We start from the raw sequence: 26,780 nt of genomic DNA on the forward strand, positions 1-26,780 counted from the left end.
GGGTGGTGCTGCAGTTCACTACTGTCATATAAATATTTTCTATTTTCGACCTGCGAGGGCAAGCATTCTGTGAGAATAGCGTGACTGGTGTATTTTCCAGCGGACAGTTCACTTCTCAACCCAAAGCCGAGTGTGGGGTTCCTCTAACCTAAAGAAAGCCCTATGTGCATGCCACACGTAGTCCACTACCCTAGTAGCCTCTTACTGTGTGTAGTGCACGCCTCACCTATTGAGAGGCACCTACAGTTCTCCACCCGACAGCGGAGATCGAGAAATCCTCATCCGACACCATCACAGAACCATCTCAGCCTATTGTTTAGACCTTCCACTCTGTTCCAAACCAAAGGTCTGCAGTCGACTCTGGGTACTATGCTGCAAATAGTGAGCTTTGCCTGCACCCCACGTGCGATGCTGGGTGCTGTCTTGAAATGATCCATCAGCCGAAAGGAACCAATGATAACCTTAGAACACAAGAGGCAGGAGTCGAGTCACGATTTACAGCCGGTTGCACCCAGTGCACTCGGTAGCGATCGGCGGAGCAACCTCCACACTCCCCCCCCCCCTATTCCCCCTTTCCCTGGCAAACATACCGGGTGCACACTGGCATTGTTTGGCGGCCGGCTTGCTGTTTCACTTGTTGGTGTTGTGGTCTTCAGTCCTGAGACTGGTTTGATGCAGCTCTCCATGCTACTCTATCCTGTGCAAGCTTCTTCATCTGCCAGTACCTACTGCAGCCTACATCCTTCTGAATCTACTTAGTGTATTCATCTCTTGGTCTCCCTCTACGATTTTACCCTCCAATACTCAATTGGTGATCCATTGATGCCTCAGAACATGTCCTACCAAACGATCCCTTCTTCTAGTCAAGTTGTGCCAGAAACTTCTCTTCTCCCCAATCCTATTCAATACCTCCTCATTAGTTATATGAGCTATTCATCTAATCTTCAGCATTCTTCTGTAGCACCACATTTCGAAAGTTTCTATTCTCTTCTTCTCCAAACTATTTATCGTCCATGTTTCACTTCCATACATGGCTACACTCCATACAGATACTTTCAGAAACGACTTCCTGACACTTGAACCTATATTCGATGTTAACAAATTTCTCTTCTTCAGAAACGCTTTCCTTGCCATTGCCATTGCCTTGCCATTTATATCCTCTCTACTTCGACCATCATCAGTTATTTTACTCCCCAAATAGCAAAACTCGTTTACTAGTTTAAGTGTCTCATTTCCTAATCTAATTCCCTCAGCATCACTCGACTTAATTCGACTATATTCCATTACCCTCGTTTTGCTTTTGTTGATGTTTGTTCATCTTATATTCTCCTTTCAAGACACTGTCCTCGTTTTGCTTTTGTTGATGTTTGTTCATCTCATATTCTCCTTTCAAGACACTGTCCATTCCGTTCAACTGCTCTTCCAAGTCCTTCGCTGTCTCTGTCACAATTACAATGTCATCAGTGAGCCTCAAAGTTTTTATTTCTTCTTCATGGATTTTAATACCTACTCCAAGTTTACTTTTGTTTCCTTTACTGCTTGCTCAATATAGAGATTGAATAACATCGGAGATAGGCTACAACCCTGTCTCACTCCCTTCCCAACCACTGCTTCCCTTTCATGGCCCTCGATTCTTATAACTGCCATCTGGTTTCTGTACAAATTGTAAATAGCCTTTCGCTCCCTGTATTTTACCCCTGCCACCTTCAGAATTGGAAAGAGAGTATTCCAGTTAACATTGTCAAAAGCTTTATGTAAGTCTACCAATGCGAGAACGTAGGTTTGCCTTTCCTTAATCTTTCTTTTAAGACAAGTCGTAAGGTCAGTATTGCCTCACATGTTCCAATATTTCTACGGAATCCAAACTGATTCCCCGAGGTCGGCTTCTACCAGTTTTTCCATTTGTCTGTAAAGAATTTGCGTTAGTATTTTGCAGCCGTGACTTATTAAACTGATAGTTCGGTAATTTTCACATGTGTCAACACCTGCTTTCTTTGGGATTGGAATTATTATAGTTTTCTTGAAGTCTGAGGGTATTTCGCCTGTCTCATACATCTTGCTGACCAGATGGTAGAGTTTTGTCAGGACTGGCTGTTTCACTCAGGGGCTGCATTACGAGCGTAACGTTGGAGCTCACAGTGAGTGACGTCCCACCCTTTGCATTTGTTCGGACTGGGCAGAACAATCGGTCGCTGGTCCCACAGGAGAGGCGTCCCGCGCCTGTGCAAATGTGCTACCAGCACTGGGTAACACGTCGTGCCTGATGCTAATGCGTGAGGAGCCAGCTGTGCGTGCTGTTCCCACTCTCGCCTTCGGGCCAGTGACACGCAAACCGATCGTTGTCCGCCACCCACTCTGCAATGAAGAGGAACCGGTCAGATGGTGTGAGTCTGAGGTCGCAGCGACAAGCGCGTCACTCAGGCGTTCCGTCGCCGAGTTCGCCACTGTTGCCTGTCGTCGCCTGCAGCTTTGAGCTGCAGCGCGAAGCCCGTCCAACGCGGTCAGTGCAGATTCCAGCCGTTTGCGGGCTCTGACCAACTCTCCTTGAGTCCGCTTATGGCAAGCACAGTCCCTACCCATATCATACTGTCCAAAAATACTGTATAAAATCTCAAAAATACCAAAAATTCGGTCAACAGTATTCGAGAAAGAACAAAGAGACCGTTGTAGGAGAGAAAATTAACGGGCTCCGGCGCTACCGAAGGTGCGACGTACACTAAATAAAGGGTGACCCTCTCAAACCTCCCTTATTTCTAGCCGGCCTGGGTGGCCGAGCGGTTCTAGGCGCTACAGTCTGAAACCACGCGACCGCTACGGTCGCAGGTTCGAATCCTGCCTCGGGCATGGGTGTGTGTGATGTCCTTAGGTTAGTTAGGTTTAAGTAGTTCTAAGGTCTGTGGGACTGATGACCTCAGATGTTAAGTCCCATAATGCTCAGAGCCATTTGAACTCTTATTTCAAAGACCCTGGAAAACAAACCACAGTAGATACGACAGTGAAAAATGGACCACGTCGTAGAGCATCTCAAACAATTTATTTATTTATCATCAATACACCTCTACATGTGAACCGGCTGGCCGGGGTGGCCGAGCGGTTCTAGGCGCTACAGTCTTTCACCGCGCGACCGTTACAGTCACAGGTTCGAATCCTGCCTCGGGCATGGCTGTGTGTGATGTCCTTAGGTTAGTTATGTTTACGTAGTTCTAAGTTCTAGGGGACTGATGACCTCAGCAATTAGGACCATAGTGCTCAGAGCCATTTGAACCATTTTGAAAATGTGAACCATTTGTAGCACGAGGAATACCGAGTCTATATTCAATTTCTTGCCAAGTTGTTATTAACATTTCCTCTGTTATTGTTGCAACCGCATTAGTGATACGATGTCGCAACGTAGGAATGTTTTCCACTTTGGTCGCATACACACAGTCCTTCACGATTCCCCCCACATGAAGATATCAAGTGGCGTAATGTCAGGTGAACGTTGTGGCCAGGCAATGGGTCCTCTGCGTCCAATCCAACGACTGGGAAATTTTTTATCCAGGAACTTGCGAACAGCCGTTGCCCAATGCGGCGGAGCTCCATCTTGTTGGAAAGTGATGTTGGGTTGCAACTCTTGTATCTGAGGGTACACAAACTGTTCCAACATGTCCAAGTACACTGACTCATTCACTGTTTGTTCCGCAAAGATGAACGGTCCAACAATCCTGTCGTGCGTTAGCCCGCAACAGACGTCTAGTTTAGGGCTATCACGAACATGTTCAGTGACAACATGCGGATTTTGCGAACCCCAAATCCGAACATTACGCCTATTAACTCTTCCTGATAGATGCCTCATTTGAGAATAAACATCTTTCCAGGAAGCTGGCATCCGTACCAATACGTTGCAGCATATCTGCTGCAAATAGTTGTCGGCACGGTTTGTCGTTCGGTGTCAGATGTTGCAGAATTTGCACTTTGTAAGCACACGTACGAAGACGCTGGTGAACCACACGATGCAATGTTGATTGAGGTACATCAGGGTGCCTAGCTGCTTGACGAATTGAGTTGCATGGGCTTCTGTGAAACGATTGTCTGATATCCTCCGCTTTCTCTTCTGAAACTCCACAACAAGCACCGCCAGAATGTTTCAGAACACTTCCTGTTGCGAGAAACTTCCTATACCATTCCTTAATTGTTTTCACATCATGTAGATCACAATCATACATACGACGATAATTTCTTTGCACAGTAATTGGCGATTTTGTTTCTACAAACCACACTAGTGCTTGCGTGCGCTGCTTTGGAGTCGCCATTTTCACTTCGTGCGACCATGCTGCACTCTGGCGTCGATACTTGGCACTTCTGACATGGGAATATAAATTCTTTGAATGCTCTAGAATGTGGTGCATTTTTCGTTGTCGTATCTACTGTGGTTTTTCTCTCCCGGATCCTTGAAATCAGGGAGGTTTGAGTGGGGTACCTGTATGAAGGAACAGAATACTGAAATCTGTTCTGCAGAGTTCTGATTAACCAGTGACATCGCGATGCCTACATGCTCTTTAAAACAGAAATAAATTTCACTACTGAAAACGGATATATCAGCAATTACTTTTCACTAGACGCTCAGTATACAGAACAGTTAAAGCAGGAAATAAATACCGGGAAATGAGATAGAAAAACAGGTAATGTTCACTCCGGGACAGAAGTTCGTGAACAGCTGGTTCTGAATTAAACTAATCGCTGTGTACTGCTGGGTAGCAGCCAGCCCCACCGCTCGGCGGGTCGGCCTCTACGTAGTCAGGGGTCTGACGGTGTATCGGGAACCGGCTAGAACTGGCAGCGAGAGAAGCGTCGGCGGTTCGCGTGGCGACGCTCGGCGTACTCTCCTCATCCGTGGATTGACGCCGTCTGACGGACACAGGGACGCAGTACTCGACTACGAGCGTCTGGCAGCAGAAAAGCAGCAAACAGACGAACTCTAGAAAGTGTCGTAGGCAGAACTGTTGTCGACGATGCTTCGTCGGTAATCGAGAATCAGTTAGGCTTCCCCTCAACTCGAACATCGTCACAGTGTGGAAGAAGTCGTCTCCAACTCCAGGCACCAGGTTCAGCGGAAGCATTACAGGCAGATGCGTGGCAGCTGCCCCGTCAACGGAGCGGGTCTTGTCACACGGAATCCACGTTGGTGAGCAGGGCCATTCAGATATACGTCTTCCAGCATTGCTGTAAGGCGCTTGGCACGAATGCTGGCGTGGTTCATATGAAAGGGACAGAGGGGTTGGAAACTGTTGGGTGGAGGGTGTGGGGACAGTCCCTCCACCAGCACCTTTTCTAAACTGCACAGATGGGAGTTACCCTTACAATACATTCTCTGCTCCCGTAATTAACCCAGTCTCAACCTACAGGAACGTACTGTCCCCACACACTCCATCCAACAACTTCCTCCCCCTGTGTCCTGTCATCTCCTCCCCATTCTCGTCTCCCACTCTGCTTATTTTCAGGCCTCTGCCAATACATCCGACCGTGTTTCCCAGCTCCTCTGCTTTTTCACTCCTTTTTTCCCCACTTCCCACAACGTCCTGACGTTGCAAAAATGGTTCAAATGGCTCTGAGCACTATGGGACTTAACATCTATGGTCATCAGTCCCCTAGAACTTAGAACTACTTAAACCTAACTAACCTAAGGACATCACACAACACCCAGTCATCACGAGGCAGAGAAAATCCCTGACCCCTCCGGGAATCGAACCCGGGAACCCGGGCGCGGGAAGCGAGAACGCTACCGCACGACCACGAGCTGCGGACCTGACGTGGCACCTGTCGGCAGGGTAGTCCCTGCACACTCCACCAGACAGCGTTCTTCTCTCTCCCCACTCGTCTTTCTCCCCACCCGTACGCTACTATCTCTTCCCCTTCCCCACCCCCCTCCAGAATGCTGCTTGCATTCCGCGTGATGTTGCATTCAAGCCCGAGATGCTGGAATTGGCGGTCGTGTGTGCGTGAGGTGTGCTTGCTTGTGTGTGTGCATGAATGGCGCACGTGTGTGTATATGTCTCTTTTACTGACAAAGGCTGTGGCCGAAAGCTATATGTCAGTGTCTTTTAATCGTGCCTATCTGCAACTTGACGTGTCTTTTTACTGTTAAGTGCGAGGATGAGTCAATTATTATCCACAATTTAGTTATATTTTTGTTTATTTTGGTAGTACTGTCGTTTTACGTTGATGAGGCATGCTTTATTAGTTGTTGTTGTATCTTTGCAATTTTCCAGCTGCTAGGTTAGTTTCGTTATCAGTGCCGCACTGTTAATCATGGCTGCTCTGCTGTCTATTTGCACCAAAGAAGAGCAAAGTTCAGTGATCCGTTTTTTGTGGTCGGAAGGCGTATCAGGGGCCAAAATTCATCGAAGACTTTCAGTACAGTACAGGAACAGTGTTTTGCCACAACGGAGTGTCTACGAATGGATTGAAAAATTCCGAAGTGGTTGCACAAGTGTTACGCACGACGAAGGAGCCGGACGACCATTTAGCGCCACAAATGAAGAAAACATTGAGTGTTCACGTGAAACGATTCTCTTAGACAGACGATTAACTATTGACGAAGTGGCGCACCGTCTGCAATTAGTGACGGTTCTGTCTACGAAATCATCCACAACAGACTTGGGTTTCATACAGTTTGTGCAAGATGGGTCCCAAAACAACTCACACAGTTGATATGAACAAACACGCTTGGACATCTGCAAAAAACATTTGGATCGCTATGATAAGGAAGGGGACAACTTCTTAGCCGTGATCACTACTGGTGACGAAACGTGGATCCATCATTACGAGCCGGAGAGTAAACGGCGGAGTATGGAATGGAAACATCCAAATTCGCCGTGCAAGAAAAAGTTCAAGACCCAACAGTCCGCAGGAAAACTGATGCTTACAGCTTTTTGGGACGCACAACGTCTAGTACTGGAACATTATGGGGAATGTGGCACATCAATAAACAGTGTACGTTACAGTGAGATGCTTATTGCCAGGTTAAAGCCTGCAGTCTGAAGCAAACGCCGAGGATTGCTGTCAAAAGGTGTTGTGTTGTTACGCGACAATGCCCATCCACATACTGCTGCCCGCACTGCTGAAACGCTCCAGAAACTCAAATTTGAAGTACTGGATCATCCTCCATATAGTCCCGATCTCGCCCCCTTCTGACTATCACTTGTTTGGTCCACTCAAAGAGGCATTAAGGGGCCGTCGATTTGCCTCGGACGAAGCAGTGAAAGGAGAGGTGCATTCCTGGCCCGCGGCTCAACAGAGAACCTTCTTTTACGAGGGCATCGGGAAGCTTGTACAACGATGGACCAAGTGCATTGAAACGCAAGGGGACTGTGTTGAAAAATGATGTTCTTATAAGTTTCCTATTTGATTACAATAAAATTTTATAACTACTCTGCGGATAATAATTGACTTCCTTGTAGCAATACGTCTTTTCCTACGTTGCCGATAGTCCTACCTGGAGTCTCCATTGTTTGGAATGTGTTAATCTGATAGACCAAATTATTTACGTTAATCGATCTTGTAAGGCGGCAAATACCGCCACCTTATAAGCGTATTCTCATGTTTTCGTCTTTCTTGACGGCAATGAGACAGACGAAAAAAGTACCGAATGTGGTGTGGTCACATATTATACAGGGTGGTCGGAAATTCCCGTTACAGACTTTTAGGGCTTGTAGAGGGGAGTGAGTACATCGTATTTTGAACAGGAACCCATGTCCGGAACCGTCACCCAACGAGAATACAGAGCATCACGGAATCACCCCATGTATACATACATTTACAGACGCCCGCTCCTATAACTTTGACGCTCTTTAGTCTCGTTCGGTGACGTTTCAAAAATGTTCAAATGTGTGTGAAATCTTATGGGACTTAACTGGTAAGGTCATCAGTCCCTAAGCTTACACACTACTTAACCTAAATTATCCTAAGGAAAAACACATACACCCATGCCCGAGGGATGACTCGAACCTCCGTCGGGACCAGCCGCACAGTCCATGACTGCAGCGCCTAAGACCGTGGGTGACGTTTCCTTACATTGGTACCTATTGAAAATACGATTTACTCACTCCCCTCTACAAGCCCTAATGGGAATTTCTGACCACCCTATATTTGTCTCGAGCAGTACCGAGGGAAAGGCGGAGCTATACCTCACAAACTGCCCGACGAGTAACTACTGTGAACAGTGCCACATATCGTGACACTGTCAGACACCGTACGCTGCGACGCCGGTGCTGATTAGAGTCTCGGTGACCCTTCCGGCGTGTGTTACTGGCGTCGTCAGCGCCTCCCTCCCCTCTGTTGCAGCAGGCCGCACGCTGTCGCCGTGCCCGGCGTCGCGACGCCGCACGCCGTCGCCACTCGCCGTGTGCCCGGCGGCCCGTGAGTACCGCAGACAAGCTGCTGGGGGAGGGGCGAGGCGCCCACACGGTGTCAACACGCGGGCTCCACTAGTTCCCAGCTCGCACAACGCGGCTGCGCCACCGTCTACAACACACTAAACGTGGATGTCGTATGCGAGGGTGGTCAGAAACAGTCTGAAGAGCTTGTCAAGTGTACTGCAGCGTAGACTGTGATCAGATATAATTGTTAAGGAAAAAATTCGTTGCGTTGCCTCGTTACTGACTTAATTAGCATTAAACTTAGCCAAGCAGGCTGTCGCATCTTCAAATTCGAGCGGCCCGCCAGATACCATCAGTTGTTATAGCGTGCATGACACCCCACGATATTGCTCAGCTACTGCCTCGGGTTCCATCCTTAAGCCGTCGGCACACGGGCCGTGCATCCGAACGTTGAGCGTTGAGCGTGCCGAGTTTCTGACGTCATAGCGTGGAATAAAACGTTTGGGAGTCTTTCCGAACGTGCAGAGCAATATCTGGCATGTCAGATATTCTGAGTGTGCGTCTGAGCATTGACCAATGAGATGGTACAACACCACCTACGTCACATGCACGCGTCTCCGTTCACTACAGAGTTATAAGGCGCCATATCGGCATTCATTTCAAGCCTATATGTATATATGCTGTCTCTGAGCACCAGCAAATTGAGAATCACTGGAAAACCCGTTGTTAGTTGTGTGATTCGTTCCAATAAAATAATCAGAAACATCATATTCGTGGCAAAAGAATTATTGTAACTTGTGTATTATGAGAGTAGGCTATTTGAAGGCAGCGACACACTGAAGATCCACCCAAAACGCATTGTTCTTGGTACAATTTGTTATAATTAAATTTCAATTAGTAACATAATTATGTATGATTAACGTTTTTAGCAAGACGTAACACAGTGTGACTAAGTACAAGTAGCATGTTGATGGTTTAGTGCCGACACGGTAGCTCAGCGTGTTCGGTCAGAGGGTTAGCTGCCCTCTGTAATAAAAAAAACCTGACTGAATGGATCAATACCGAACTTCAAAGGGCGTCTGGGGACGTCTGCCATGAACAATTGCAACGAACTATAACGAACAAAATGAGGTTACAAAAAAAAAAAAAAAAGTGTAATGAGTAGCGTCTCTGTCCAGGAAAGAGTTTTTGTTGAAGCGGTAGTTCATGTCTCAACACTTCCAAATTTTTTTTCCTAACATTCGCGTTTTTATTAGTTTCTGATACTTTATTATTAGTTTAATATCAGTATATGCTATAATATTTGATGTTATGTAAATATAAGTTCACTTTTTTTTTTTTTTGAGGGATGGCTTTGTTCGATTGGCTTAAGCTACAGGACAGCTTGCGCTACTTGTATAAAGATATCTTGCTCCTTTTTCTTTTACGCTTCATAATTCATATGTCACAAGGATTATGCTACTCGGTAGGAACAGTGATCGAGGAAGACAGACCTTGGGGTTTTACTAACATGTGGGAATGATGAAATAATGTTTATCTTATGCGGATAAGTATTCCAAATTTGTACCGCACTGTTTGTAATGGAACTTTTATAAGCCTGTGTCCTTACTTATTGGCCATGGTACTTCCCTTTTCGTGGACGATGGAGGAAATGTGCGTTTTAATAGAGCTAACATGTGAGTTTTACGCGCGCCCGTTGAGTGAACAGTGTGATTTACGAACTAGAAACATCCCTCAAACTGCCGCTGGAGTGTGCTGCGATATCATATACCACGTTGGGGCCCACGTACCTTATGCACAAGTCGCATCTTTCCTGAGCGTTCAGCAGCACATTGAACTTGGCACTCTCAACGTTAACGCTCGACAGCATGGTCCGTGTGCCAACGGCTTAAAGCCATCGGCACACGGGTCGAGTCACAAACCGCTGCCCAAATTTGAAACTACATACAGATCAGTGACGCTACTCACTCAGCTAAACCAACAACATTCTTTGAACCGTAAATCATAGCATGTTAGCACTTGCTGAAAACCTTAATCGTAGATGTGTTACTAATTGAAATTTAATTATAACAAATTGTACCTAGAACAATGCGTTTTGGGTGGATCTACAGTGTGTTGCTGCCTTCACATAGCATACTCTCATAATACGCAAGTTAACAATAATTCTTTTGCCACGAATATGATGTTTCTCATTATTTTATTGGAACGAATCACACAGTTAACAATGGGTTTTCCAGTGATTCTCAATTTGCTGGTGCCCAGAAACGACATATATACGTATAGGCTTGAAATGAATGCCAATATGGCGCCTCACAACTCTGTACTGAAGGAAGACGGCGTGCATGTGACGTAGGTGGCGTTGTACCATCTCATTGGTCAACGCTCAGACGCACACTCAGAATATCTGACATGCTAGATATTACTCTGCACGTTCGGAAAGACTCCCGAACGTGCTATTCCACGCTATGACGTCAGAAACTTGGCACACTCAACGCTCAACGTTCGGTTGCACGGTCCGTGTGCCGACGGCTTTCTATCGTCCCGTCTCCAATTTTCTTATCGTTTTCTTGTTCTGTTTTAAGAGACTTACAGAGGACACGTTTGACGACAACATTTCTGGCGGGCCACTCGAATTTGCGCGCGACGGCCCGACTGGCCAACCTCAATGCTAGTTAACTCGGTAATGGCGCAACGTATCGAATTTTTTTCTTCGCAATTGTTTTGCAACCGAACCTACCCTGCAACAATCTTACTAGCTTTTCAGACTGTTTCCCAACACACTTTTTTCCATGCCTTGTAGTGACGAAATGACACCGTCCTTCCGACTTGCAATATTCCTTCCCTGATCAGCTACACAAATCGTAATAATCCAGGACAAGGAAACCGTACTGTAATGTACCTATTCCAAAATAGTGATAAGCGTGAAATTAAACATTATTTCATGCGAGTGCACTTTTGGGTAAATCTAAAATCAATGTTGCGCTACATAATTATAACTTGAGGGAAATTATGACAAACACTAAGAGATTTTACTTCTCTTTCTGGCTCTCTTGCAGATCATTAGCAGCTCGCTTACATATTGTCGTCTACAGCGACGAATTTGTTATCGATCGCAATATTTTTCTCCACAGTCTTTCTTGACATTTACTTTTTCCCAAAAAATACTTTTCAAAAAAGAATATGGTGAAAATAGACAACACAAAAAATGTCGGATCTCATCTTAATAACTCAAGGATCTCCATGTCGAAGTACTGAGGACAAGAGATTGACTGAACTACAAAACTTGGCAGCTGCCACACTTCGTTTCTGGTTGTAACCTGCCTCTTCTAACCAGAACCTTCCCCTAAATTACACTCTTTCAATTACTATAATTTTCTAATTAGAACCTGAATTTTAATAAAAATACATATATATTTTCAGAAATACAGTTTTTGTAAGAAAAGTGTGCTATTTGCTTTTTAAATTTATTTCAAATTTGTAACTGAAGTTGACGGAATTCCAAAGTTTGTACTGTAGACAATATTTTTAATACAAATATTTCTCGATGAAAATAGGTTATTTTTTCGTCAGTAGAAACACAACGTTTCCATTAACGTTTGGCATACTTAAACCAAATAACTTTCGTCCGTGTAGAAATTAATCTCTGTTTTATTTTACTTATATTTTCTGATTTTCTCTTTAAATAACATGTTTCCTTGAAGTCAATTACATTCTTCTCGTTTACAATATTGGTCACTAAATGCTAAATAATAAGTTTCAATACAAAATATTTCGAAATTTATATGTCACCCATTACGAACTGAGTATATTGTAGGCCTACAGTAGACAAGTACAGAAACACAGAGCTTCTGAATGAAATCATTTTAAAGCACTAAAACAACTAAATTCCCGACTTGCTGCGCTCCCCTTCATTGTATTCGTCTTTTATTCAAAATGACACTCCCCTTAGAAGCCTACGAACTTACATAAACCTCCCTTCTTTATTTGTAAGTACCCCCTCTATTCCAAAATAAATGATGAGATGAGGAACTTGTATCCTACATGTTATACGTACGTATTCTGCTCGACGATAACATCGCAAAAAATGTTACAACCATACTGAAGCAAATGATTGCTTTCATGTGGTCGGCTCTATGGTGTCACACATTCAGAAGTTCGTATTGTACAATAGACCAGAAATTTGTATTGTCTATTTCGTTACAGGAATTTTTCCTCTCCTGGAGATATATTTTAGGCTCAACTGTGATTTACTTATTTTTTACTTCAAAGTTAGGATATGTTTCGGAGGTACCATCCATTTTCAACTGACTCGACTGTAGAAATGAAGATCTGATTCTTCACCTACGCAGGTGTCCGAATATATATTTGATTCTGTCTACCTGTATTTCGTGATGCATAAAACAAAAAAATGTATTATTAAATGATATTTTCTATGAAATAAGGTAATCGAACAACTGCCCTTGCAACTCAGAGTCGTTTGGCATGAGTAGAAGACTTATTGTATGTTAAGTATTATATGTGTTCCCTTGAAAGCAGGGCCAATATACAGTATGTGTAACGGAAAAACTTCGAGGAACTGTTGTTGGTGTCTTGAAGAAACAATTGGGAATGTCCAGGAACGTCTTCTAACGATACTACATAGTGTGGAATTTATACCGGCGAACGTCCATTGCTTTGCCACGTCTTTGGCAGCACACTTTAGTCTGTATACTAACGGTCCGCAATTGGAACTTTCGTGATAGCTTAGACAATATTCAGGTCGTTATATGGCGCCGAGCATATCCACGTCAGCCAAAACAACGTATCTGCTTGTTGGGCCCCATAGTTTGGACTCTCCCTAGCATCGTCTGTTGACACTTCCAGACCTGGTTTCATGTAATCGGTTTGTCTGGTAGCTGCATGTTCAGCATGGCGGATGTTTAAGTGAAGGGGCCCTGCTTGGATTTCCGGCTGGGTCAGAGATTTTCTCCACTCGTGGACTAACTGTCATCTTGTCCTTACATTCGTATGGTCATAACTGACATTCTACTACTGAGGTGGCTGAATGGGCACATCCCAAAAGCCAATGAATCCAAAAGAAAGAACACCCCCTAGCACTCACAGAAGTTTGTCAATATCGTTCTGTTACTATCTGTGTATAGACCCTAACACAAAAATGTTACTCTAGCTTGAAGCCATTAGCCTTGATGGGAAACAATAGCTCTGACCTCATCGTGTTGACAAGTAACGGCGTCAGCCTTGCTGAGGTAATAATTGTGTTACTTAGTAGCATCAGCTGCTTGGCACTTGGATGCGCTGGCGCACATAATCAGTTACACAGGCAGTGGGCGACACCAGACAGACCCCGTCTTAACTTCTCGTTTGTGTGGTCTCCCGTCTTCTGTAAGTGCTGGTGCATCAACTTCGCATTACTTCTGCACTACTGTGTCAGGGGTTCTCACTCAGTGCTCAGGTCCTTTTCATCGCGGTTTCCTTTTGCCTCCCTACATGGTGAGGTTTCGCCCGCGTATCTAATGAGGATAGGCGCTCTTCAGTTTTTTTCATACTTTCAGGTTTTGAAAATTAGTTTCTGGACATCAGTTTCCTAAAGCAGTAAGAAACAATTCCCAGACGAACACGAAAAAAGTCACCCTCAAATATTTGAAGATTATGTAGCACTGTTAAGTTGAAAACATTTCGAGTATTTTAACAGAGCCACTGTTAGCCAAGTTCGTAGCATAAAAGTCATGTTATCGCGAAACTTGGGGTTCGATTCACGCTAACAGCGACATTTTTTACACTTTTATTTGAATTCTATATTTTTATTTTCAAAGTAAATCTTAATAAATACTGACTCACAATTTTTAATGAATATAACATTTTTATTTTCACATACTAATAGCATGAAAATAAATTAAAATTTGCTCGTGAAGTACAAAATGCAGTCTACATCTACTTTCCGCAAACCACTGTGAACTGCACGGCAGGGGGTACGTCGTACTGTGCCGGTTATTATGGTTTCTTCTCGTTCCATTCACGTATGTAGCATTGGAAGAATGATTGTTTAAATAATTCCATCCATGCTGTAATACATCTAATCTTGTCTTCGCGACCCATATTCAAGCAGTATCAAGGAGGGTAGTACATTCCCAGTTTCATCAGTTAAAGCTCATTGTAGAAACTTCGATCGTAGACTTTCTCGGGATCGTTGCATCCATCTTCAAGTGTCTTCCAATTCAGTTTCTTCAGCGTCTCTGTGACACTCTCTGCTGGGTCAAACAAACCTGTGACCATTCGTGCTGCTTTTCTCTGTATGCGTTCAATATGCCCAGGTAGTCCTACTTGGTAAGAGTCCCACACACTTGAGCAATATTCCATAATTGGCACCACGAGTGTTTTGAATACAGTCTCCTTTGTAGACTGACTACATTTCTGTAGTATTTTACCAATGAACTGAAGTCTGCCATCTGCTTTCCTTACGACTGAGCGTACATGAACGTTCTACTTCATACCCCTACAAACTGTAACAGCTAGGTATTTGTACGATTTGACCGATTCCACTGCACTGATATTGCAGTCATACCATGCTATGTTTTTGTTTTCTTCTTTTTTCTTTTTTTCCTTTTTTTCTTTTGTGAAGTGTACAGTTTTGCATCCATGAGTGTTTAAAATGAAGTTGCCAATCTTTTCACCAGTTTGAAATCCTATAAAGATCTGAATGGATATTTGTGCAGCTTTTCTCAGATAGTACTTCATTATGAATGACTGTATCATAGGCTAAAAGTCTGACGTTACTATTAATCTCGTCTCAAAGATAATTAATATACAGCATGAACAGCGATGGTCCCAACACCCTTCTCTGGGGCACACCTGAAAATAACAAGCGTATGTCAAGAACACTATTCAGTCTCGACAAATAGAAAAGTATTTTATTTTCTGTTTGATGTGTTGCAATTTTGTGCCAGATTTCAATCTTTTCTAAATACTAGGTTTTTTATTCGATTAGTAACTAACATATAGAAAGGTGTTATCTGTACTACAAATGGTAATCAGTATTAGTTAATCAACATATCCATTTCAAAATAGGTCAGTAATGAATTCAAACAAGAGAAAAAAGTGGCTACACCAGAGATTATAAAACTTCTATGCTACGACCTAGGCTAATGGCAGGTCTTTGAAAATCCTCGAGGTAGTTTTTAGTTAAGTGCTCCAAATTTTGAAATCATGAAATTTGATGTTTTTCGAGTTTGTATAAAAATTGCTTCGTACAGCTTTAGGAAATTGCTGTCTGTGCACTGAGGTTCAGCTCGTACAAGTACAGAGAAAGTCGAAGAGAGTGGGGTCATAAGGTCCCCTTATAAGAAAAACCAGCCCAGGCAGATTCCGTCGCTTCCCTGGCACCACACATCTTCCCGTACAGCGAACATAGTCTGCGTCCAGACACGCTTTCAGCAGGGACTGCGTAAATCGGCTGAGACAGTAGGCGCGGTGTCACTTGCGACCCACAGCGTCTCATTGTCCTCATGTCAGCTCACGTTCAGCTCAGTTTTAAGAGGATTTGCACATTGTGTATGTTATGTGTTGGTGTTCTTATTAGTTCATATTAATTTCAATACAGTCTTGTGGGAGGAACTAGGTGGCTTAGTCGAGACATTTCGACCTCTGTCTTTGATGTTTATCTAGTTTAGTTAGTACAGGAAGCTTCTTCCGGAAAAACGTTCAAAAGTAATTAGTGCAGGCCTTTCACATCCTCAGTTTCGTGCAGTAAGCTCACGGAATCTGCCCCTCACAAGATGTATTACATGTACAATAAGGGACATGTACAATAAGGGACCCAAGGCTGAACCCTATGGGATGCCATTCTTGATACCTCCCCAGTTAGAGGACTCTGCTGATTTTGGCAGACTATCTGTACTGTACTGCAGATGTAGCAACAATAGGCATAATACCTCAAAAGGAAAGCAAAAGCAAAAACTTGAATTTTATGATAACAACTGACTGAGTCGATGAATGATTGGTATGAAGAAAAGATTGAAATTTCAAGCAGTCTTAAGTTTTAACAAAAAAATGTATGTTATGTTACATTGGAATGAAGATTTAATATGTGGAGTTCTACTTGAAGAATGGTAGACAGAAGCAATCAGTTAGATACCTAAACACTTTGGCCTAACGTCTTAGTAACCAGTGTATAATATTTCTGGAGTTTGAGGAAGCTTCTTTCCAAAAGTGTTGGTCACGCGAAAAACACAGAAATATTAAAAGAAAGATTGTTTTCGCAGAACAGCCGTCAGAGAAATGAAGTATAGGAAGTTTCTTATCAAAAATACTGCGACAAAAATACCTTACTGAACAAACCTCTAAATGAAGATACCTTGATCATTGTGTTAACCACAACTTTCCGTGGAATGTGTGCAAGAACTTGGCGGCGCAAGTGGTTGATGAAGTTTGCTTGTTGTACATACATACATAAATACTTGTTCTGAAGATCACCAATATGACATTTCGTAATGATGCCGAATGTGTCACTTTAACATAAGTTTTCTTTACACAAAATAATTAATTAACTTTTTTCTTTTTTTTTACAGTGACACCTTCATATCTAAAAATTCATTTACTGAGTGGAAAGCGTTGCCATTCAGAAATTCTTTTAATTTGCTTTTGAATGTTGGTTGGCTATCTGTCAGACTTTTTATGCTATATGGAAAATGACCAAAGACTGTTGTGGCAGCATAATTCACCCATTTCTGTGCCAAAGTGAGATTTAACCCAGGATAGTGAAGATGATAGTGAAGATCATCCATTCCTCTAATGTTGTAGCTGTGCACTTCGCAATTAATTTTTGAATTGAGATGGGTTATTAATAACAAATTTCATAAGTTAATATACGTATTTCGAAAGTACTGTGAATATCTTGAGTTCCTTAAATACATGTCTGCAAGGTGATCTTGGGGGGACTCGAGCTATTATTGTGATAATACGCCTTTGTCCAATGAATACTTTTTCCCTTAATGATAAATTACCTCAAAATATAATGCCATATGAAAGCAGTGAATGAAAATAGGCATGGTAAGCTAATTACTGATGTGTTTATCACCAAAATTTGCAATAACGCTAACATTGTAAGTGGCTGCACCTAAATACTTCAGCAGATCATCAATGTGTTTCTTATAATTCAATTTCTCATCAGTGCTTACACTCATAAATTTTGAATATTCTGCATTAGCAACAGATTTCTGTTCATTGTCTATATTCATCAATGATTTTATGCCATTTACTGCACAGAATTGTATAAACTGTCTTTTCTCAATATTTAGTGCAAGTCCATTTGCAGAGAACCACTTAATAATTTTCTGAAAGACATTTACAATTTCCTCAGCTGATTCTTGTTTTTTGAGTGTGATTACTGTACTTGTACCATCAGCAAAAAGTACTAGCCTTGCATCTTCATGAATACAGATTGCCAAGTCATTGATATATATTAAGAACAATAAGGACCCAAGACTGAACCCTGTGGGACACCATTCTGGAGACCTCCCCAGTTAGAGAAATCTGCTGAATTTTGCAGACTATCTGTACTGTTAATTTCAACCTTCTACATTCTTCCAGTTAGATATGAATTTAACCACTTGTGCACTGTCCCACTCATACTACAATAATTAAACTTATCTAGAAGAATTTCATAATCAAACAATCAAAAGCCTTTGAGAGATCACAAAATATCCCAATGGGTGATGTTCAGTTATTCAATGTATTTGATATATGATCAGTAAAAGCATATATAGCATTTTCTGTTGAAAAGCCTTTCTAAAAATCAAATTGACATTTTGTTAGTACTTCAGTTTTACAAATATGTGATGCTGCTCTAGAATACATTACTTTTTCAAGAATTTTGGATAAAGCTGTCAAAAGTGAGATTGGGTGGTAGTTGTTAGCAGCAGACCTATCCTCTTTTTTATACAGTGGTTTAAGAGTAGGGTATTTTAGCCTATCTGAAAAAATACCCTGTTTCAGTGAGCTACTACATATGTGGCTGAGAATCCTACTTATTTGTTGGGAACAAGCTTTTAGTACTCTGTTGGAAATGCCATCAGTTCCATGTGAGCTTTTACTTTTGAGTGAATTTATTATTTTCCTAATTTCAGTAGGAGTGGTGGGTTGAATTTCAGTTTTATTAAATGGCATAGGTACTGCCTCTTCCAGATACTGCCTTGCATTTTCTAATGAATAGCTGGATCCTATTATCTCTACAACACTTAAAAATGATTATTAAAAATGTTTTCTACTTCTGAGTTCTTGTTAGCAAATTTTTCATTGTGTTTGTTAGAAATACAGTCTTCCTGTTCTCTCAGTTGCCCTGTTTCCCTTTTAACAATATACCAAATTGTTTTAATTTTACTATCAGATGTGTTAATCTCAGACATTAATGCACATACTTTTGAACTTTTTAATACCTTTTCTTAATAAGTGCAGTAGTTTTTGCAATGTTTCACTGTTTGTGGATCATTACTCCTTCTAGCTGTGAGATACATTTCACATTTCTGTTTACAAAATATTTTTATCCCTATAGTTAGTGATGGCTTTTTAGATGGTTTCTCACAATTACATTTCACTGTTTTCTTAGGGAAATTGTTTTTAAATATACTCACAGAGGCATCTTGAAATAGGTTAAATTTTAAATTAGCGTCAGGTTCCCTGTATGCCTCATCTCATTCTAACTGGTGCAAGCTTTCCTTAAAATTTCAATTGTTAAATCGTTAATAGAACACATTGTTTTGGAGGATTGTTTTCCATTACTTTTTGGACCTATGTCATATACTGTAACTTGCTGTGCATCAAGATCAGAGAGGCAATTCTTAACAGGAAAAGTTTTTATGTGATTAATCTTGGTTTATGAAAACATTATCCATCAGTGTGCTGCTTTCCTATTCCACCCAAGTAGGAAAAATCAGTAACTGATGTCAAATTGAAAGAGCCAAGTAATGCTTCAAGGTCAAGCTTTCTATCGGACTCTTTCAGAAAATCTACATTGAAATCCCCAGAAACAATAATTTGCTTCCTTCTGTTTCACAGGTAGCACAATAAAGAATCCATATTTTTCAAAAATAGTTGAAAATTGCCGAGTGGGGACCTACAATTATAAAGGTACAATTATAAAGGTGTCATTATTTAGTTTAAGCTACACTATTTTTTTAGTGTCTAAATTTTTCAAACTATTACAGATTTTAACATATATGGCAACTCCCCCTCTCTCCATAGTGTCTCTATTTACATGTGCTGATAGCTTATATCCACCTATATTTACCATTTCCGTACCTGTGACTATATGATGTTCAGAGAGGCATAGTACATCTTTCCACCCAGTTTCTATGTCTTCTAAACAAACAGCAAGCTCATCTACTTTGTTTTTTAATCCCCTTATATTCTGATGCAATATACAGGTTGGGGCAGGGGAATGGGAAATTTTGAACCTTACAGTTGGCAGCACTGTAGCACCGGCAGATGTTCGAAACTTTGCACAATTGATGTCATAGACGTATACCTCCATGACTGATGTGAACGCATTGCCATTTGGTAATCATAGAGAATTGGACTGGTGCGGAATGTGCAGTAGCTGTGAGAGCGTTTTAGAAAGATGGTGATAGTGCGACTGCTGCGCAGAGAACATTTCGACAGCATTACCAGCTTGGACGTCATGGACGTGTCCCATCTGCACATGCGATTACAATGTGGGTGCGTAATTTTGAAGAAACAGGATCTGCTGTGAAAAAGAAACCTCCAGGTGGCACTCCAACGGTACGTACCCCAGAGAACATTGCAGCTGCTAGAGCTGCAATCGAGAGAAGTCCTCGCCGCTCCGTTCCACAGCATGCATCTTCGCTAGGGATTAAGCGATGAAGCTTACAAAGAATACCGCACGAATTAGACTTCCATCCCTATAAGTTGCAGATTGTGCAACACTTACATGAACGAGACCCAGCGTCACGTATGGAGTTTAGTAGCCAGATATTGGCTAAAATCAACGAGGACGCGAATTTCCTTGGTAACTTATGGATATCAGACGAAGCCCATTTCCACCTGAACGGATTCGTGAACAAACAGAATTTTCGTTATTGGGCACAGGACAATCCTTGTGAGTTTCACGAGCGACCACTACATAGCGCCAAGGTCACAATATGGTGTACTGTATCATGTCATGGTGTTATCGGCCCTTATTTTTTTGAAATTGAGGATGATAGTGCAGTGACAGTAACATCCGCTCGATATGTTGAAATGCTTCAAACATTCTTTACACCGGGACTGTGCGAGCTTAATCTTAACGTCGAAAACATGTGGTTTCAGCAGCACGGAGCCACGTCACACACTGCTCGACAATCGATGGCAGCAGTTCGTCAGTTGTTTGGAAGACGCATTATTTCACGTAACGGTGACATTGCATGGCCTGCGAGATCCCCTGATCTTAGTGTGTGCGACTTATTCCCGTGGGGATATCTTAAAGGCAAGGTGTACCGTACACGTCCTGCAACATTCCATGAACTGAAGGAGAACACTGAAAACGAAATCACTGCCATTCCCCAAGAATTGCTACATCGCACATTCCAGAGTTTTCAATACAGGCTGTTAGAGTGTGAACGCCGAATGGGAGCACATTTTTCCGATGTCATCTTTAAAAAGTAAAGAGACACTTTTGGACATTTTGATTGTAAAGACATACTGAATAATGACATACGGAATACATTCACTTTCGTTAATAAATTACTAGTTTTATGAATTTATTCATGGAAATGCCGTTATTTCGAAATTTCCCGTTTCCCTGCGCCACCCTGTACTACCATTATTTTTCACTGTGCTTTTATGAGAATCTTCGAACGTACTAAAATTATTTTACACTGTACTGTTATGACGATCTCATGATATTTTAACATCTCTAGTACCTACCTGTCTGAGCTTTTCATTAAACTTAATTTCAGTCTATATTGAATGATTAGACACTGATCTTAGCCTAAAAAAGAAGTACTCTCATGAGTTTCAGTGCCCCTTCCCCCTAAGTACTCTCATGAGTTTCAGCGCCCCTTCCCCCTAAAGCTTTTGCTATCATCCCAGCCAGTTTACCCTTCCCTTTCCTATTGAGATGCAGGCCATTTCTTGTGAAGTCCCATCTAACAATACCACAAACAGGAACAAAACCTATGCCAGAAGTAGCCACCTGAAGTAGCTGGTCTAGCTCCGTATTGACCCTTCTGACAGAGCTGTTGAATTGGGGCCGATCAAACCGCATAAAAGTAGGAACCGAGCCAACATTTGTACGGTTCGATGCGGATGATACTTTTACCAGGTCACACACAATATTGTAGCCCTGATCCCCATCAATACTGTTTCCCGCTCCAGCCATTACCACAACATGATCCTGCTTTGTAAAACCCTTGCACAATGATCCTACACCCTCTATCACTTGACGAAGACATGCATTGGGCTTGAAAATACTTGTGACCTGGTACCTGTCATCTAATTTTTCCTGCAAGATCTGGCTGCACATCTTCCATGGCTACTACCTGACAACCGAACTTTCCTCCTACTTCTACTTTTTTTGAGACACTTGGTTTCCTAGTGAAAGTCTGTTGAGAGCTAACTACACTTACATCTACACCTTCTGGATAAGCAGAACAACACACGCCACAGGCAGAAGAGGAATATAGTATTAGGAAGAAAGGAAAAAAAACAGAAGAGGAGTAAAGGAAATAGTAGAAGAGAGGTAGAGAAGAAAAAAAGGAAATTTGGTTGATATAACGATAAATAAGATTCACAAAAGCAGTTTGTGTTTTGAAGTAATTTTTCTTACATATGTTTACAGGTCGAGATAACTATCTGTGGTAATGTTAGGAGGTGTGTGTGATGACTCAGTCATAGATTTGGAGAAACTCACTTATGTACCAGTAAATATTTTGTGTGATGTGTGAACATTATCACACACTGTAGTAATCAGTGATCTCGTGCACCACATGTGTGGTTCTGTTTATTATTATTATATCGTTCCTGGTCGGAGACATCGACGTAGCACATTATTTATCAAAATATGAAGTTCGATCATTTCTAGTGTGTGCTTTTTATTAGACAAACTGCGTGCCACCGGCCTTTCTTCCTGTTATGACATTGCCAAGAGTTTATTTTTCTCTTTCAATAAACCCAGTAAGGAAGGAAGGAAAGTTAGTAACCAACACCCTGTCGACATCGAGTTCGTTAGAGATGGCCGTACCCTATTCAAAAGAACCGTCTCGCACGCCGCTCGGTCAAAGCGACGCCTGGGTCCTAAACGGCAACACTCAGTTCACAAGACTTCATGCACACGTGATGTCATTGGTTTACTACACGTAAGGCGAACATGCCCTTCAAAACATTAACATTCGCCTCACTCAGAGAGCTGGAGGTTCCGCTTTTTTTTTTTTTTTTTTTTTTTTTTTTTTAATTGCGGAGTACGTTAAGCCCAAGGTTACGTTGTCTAAATTTGTCAATTTCTGCATTCATTTGAGCTAGGTGTTTGCGAGAATTAATTCTGAAATTTATTGAAAGAGTTGTACTAACTGTTTTTCCTAATACACCTTCATCATCCTGAAAGTGATACGTCTGCTGATTTACAAGCAGCGAACAGCCTCAAGCCACCCAGCACTGAATCTAATAATGAATACATTCAGCAGTGTTCATTGAGCTGTCTCAACAACGTAAGTTTGTATTTTGAAACTATGAAAACTAGTTTCAGGATTTGGACTGCCATTAAAAAGGGTGGACAGCTATCTAGCAGACCAAGTAAAACGGCGGCTCATTTAACTTAATTCTATGAATAAATGCTGTTCCAGAACAATATTTTGAGGCTCTCGAGAAAACCTTCGCTATTGGTAGAAGATCTCACGACAGCTTTAACTGCCGATATGCCATTAATTGATATTTAATTATAACAAATCGAGCCAAGAACAACGTGTTTCTGTAAGGTTTCTATATGCCATTCCTTGAAACTGTATTCTCCCATAATACACAATTTATGATACGAAAACTGTTAACTACGAAATCTAATACGGAGACTCCCAAGCACCCTGCATCGAACACTAAGGCCAGTATTACACCATCAAATTTCTTTGTCAAAGTTGATATGTTAAATATTTTTGTCAAAGAAGTTTGATGGTGTAATAGGGCACTTTGTCAAATCTCGTCTGTCGTCACATAAATTTGATCAAATCTAGGTCCTCGCTGTAGATTTGATCATAAAAGTCGTTTGTCTACTGTTCACTGCAATGTGACATGTTAACCATGTGGAGCACTGCAGCGTTCTGTCATCTGTAGTGTGTTTATAAACATTGCCAGTAAATACAATTGGTGTATACTGACAACTACAAAATTAATACACATGTATGAAGCTGATGAGGCGCTTTACGATGTGAGGCACCATGAATACAAAAATAGATTAAGAAGATTGGAGACCTAACCTAACCTGACCTAACCTAACCTAACTCTCTCCTGTAGCAAGAATCGGAGTGTTACAGTAAGCCTGTCTGCTGCAGGTATAAGTGAGTATTGTTCTTTGTGATATGAGGATATACTTCACTGAGCAAATACTGAACTGTATGCTCATCCACTCTTAAGTAATTTATGCACAACTTGACGTCCTCCACTACAAGTTAACGTAACAAGTTTTGTTGAATGATTTTATTGACTCATCATAAAACCCACAGCTTCACCCAGGTACGTTTCCTTTTTCTTCCCCGCTTCTCTTCCACATGTGCACATTGTGCAATTGTGGTACATGCTACAGTGAATAACAAGTTGTAGTAGTTAGCTATCTTGAACTTTGATGACAGTGTAATACCCCTTTTTAGTGCCACATCACAGATCTTTGTCAAATAAATTTGACGAATATTTCATCATATCTTTGATCAAATCTTTGACAAAGAAATTTGATAGTGTAATACTGGCCTAACAGAAGTCAGTACCTGTTCCTGCTTTCTTCGATACTGCATGTGATTTCAAAATGAGGTATGATGTGAATGAAATCCTGGAAACTGAGTGTTACCCAAGTGTAAACGAATGAAAAGTGGAGTAGGTTGCATACGCCACGTTTGCACTCAGCAGATTCGTGGGAGGTATATAATGTGTCGAGTCACATGACCTACCCACGCAACGGTCTGGCACGCTGGGATTTGTGTTTACTACGGCGTTGCCAACTTAACGCTCAGTCAGTAGTCGCACTGTCACCCATTGTGTGACGTATTCACCATTGTTTTCGACTGCTGCCGCATGCAAGTGAGTGCGCTGTAAGCGCTGGCCTCTTAGATAGCCTGTATAGGGAAAGAGTGCCCATAGGTGAAGTTGCCCTTGATTGGTTGATTAGCTTTGGCGCCATTTTTCTGCCAAACGCCTCTCGCGCTTCCTATGTTCGCCGTGCTTTTGAGTTGAATTGAAGTTCAAAGGACTTTGGGAAATGATTAAAAGGTATTTGAATTATTGAGAGACTTGTTATGCGTTGTGCATGCATGTTCGATTTAGTTGTATAACGTTTTTAGTACGTAATTAGCGTTTGCGATCTTAAATACGAGTTGACATAATGAAGCGTTTTGTGATGAAGTCGGTAGGTCTACATGTTTGAAGTAAACACGTTAGTAATTGTACAGTATTATTTTTGACATCTGTAATTCGTTCTGCAGACGTTCGTAAACGATGCCAGGTTGTGCTGCATTTGGTTGTTCCAATAGAGGTGAAGGTGGATTTTGCATGTTAGCATTTCCACGCAATGAAGAAAGACGAAAGAAGTGGGCAGTCACAGTCAACGGAGTTGACATAAATGCGAAACAAAACAAATGCTATACACTATATTTTTTTATTTACGTTACTTTCATTGCAATATGTCTAGTAAACGAACTTTAAAGGAGATAAATGCAAGTAACGAATGATTTTTAAAGCCAATGTATCAAATTTTCCTGTGCTGTACGTAGTAGGCTACTATTAGTATATTATAGCTGTAAAGAAAGGCATTTAACGAATGATTTCGCCATATTGTCTTGTGCTTTTGATTCGGTGAGTGTGTACTGCACTACTCCACTACTGGCCATTCTAAAGTCTCGCCCGCAGTTTGGCAGAAAAACGGTCGCCGTATCGTCCGGTTGGCCACTCTCTCCCTATACAGGCTCTCTATGGCCTCTGATCCGCTACTCGGCCTTTCGTTGACATGCGCTGTTTGAAGAATGAGATGGGTTTTAATCTTGAGTGATAGTAATATTTGTGAAACAAACATTAGCAGACACTATTTGATGCTCATTGTGTAGTCCAATCCCCTCCTCTTTTCTTAATAATATTCATCCTTTATGTGTGTTATAATGTTGTCAGTGACTTTGAAAGATACATAATCTTGCAATTCCCGAATGCACCACTTGTGCTGTCACAAACGATTTGGGAGTAGGGATCGTTTGCGTTGTGAATTTTGAAGTCCATAATGCATCTGTCTGTAAATGTTTTGGTCTTACATTACGATTCCGTAATCTGTTTAAATCTTTTTAACTTATTATGCTTATCCATTACAGATATTTTAGAACCGTGACTGTATATTGAATGTAAATAAGTTATACACAACTGCAACCAGTCACTTTTTTGAATAATAATGCTTTATTCCATGAACCGGTTTTCGAACCTTTTCAGGTTCATCTTCAGATGATTCGGGAGGATCCGGGAAGTTATATTATTACTGGTAGTAGCATAATGCTGGGTGCTGGTTCTATGGCAGAAAGATGGGTTACACTTTAATGTATCGCCATGACTATAGCTTATCTGTCGATATGGATGTAAATTTAGTTTTTACTTACTGTGACAGTATAGGTAGCTTTTTTCGGATCTGTCAGCCTCCATTTTGATGTCCAGAACACTTTCACACAAACTATATTAGTTTACTCTTTGACAGTGACACTTTTCCAGCATAGTTTGTGCGAAAGTGTCCTGGACATCAAAATGGAGGCAGACAGATCCGAAAAAAGCCGCCTATACTGTCGCAATAAGTAAAAACTAAATTTATACCCATATCGACAGATAAGCTATAGTCATGGCGATACATTAAGGTGTAACCCATCTTTCTGCCATAGAACCAGCACCCAGCATTATGCTACTACCAGTAATGATGTAACTTTCCGGATCCTCCCGAAACCATCTGAAGATGAACCTGAAAAGGTTCGAAAACCGGTTCATGGAATAAAGCATTATTATTCAAAAAAGTGACTAGTTGCAGTTGTGTATAACTTATTTACATTTTTAAGTCATTCTCACAATGTTGTCTATGTGCCTCGTGGTTGACAGCAGTTTCATTTCAGTATCCTCACACACTGAGGTGTGGGGGTTTTAATGTAATGTTTTTATGTTATAAATTTGATTACTAACATCTCTCGTGATTGGTGTGTCATAACTGGCAGATGTTTT

The sequence above is a fragment of the Schistocerca serialis genome, chromosome 1 (genome assembly GCF_023864345.2).
Source record: "Schistocerca serialis cubense isolate TAMUIC-IGC-003099 chromosome 1, iqSchSeri2.2, whole genome shotgun sequence".
NCBI lineage: Eukaryota > Metazoa > Arthropoda > Insecta > Orthoptera > Acrididae > Schistocerca > Schistocerca serialis.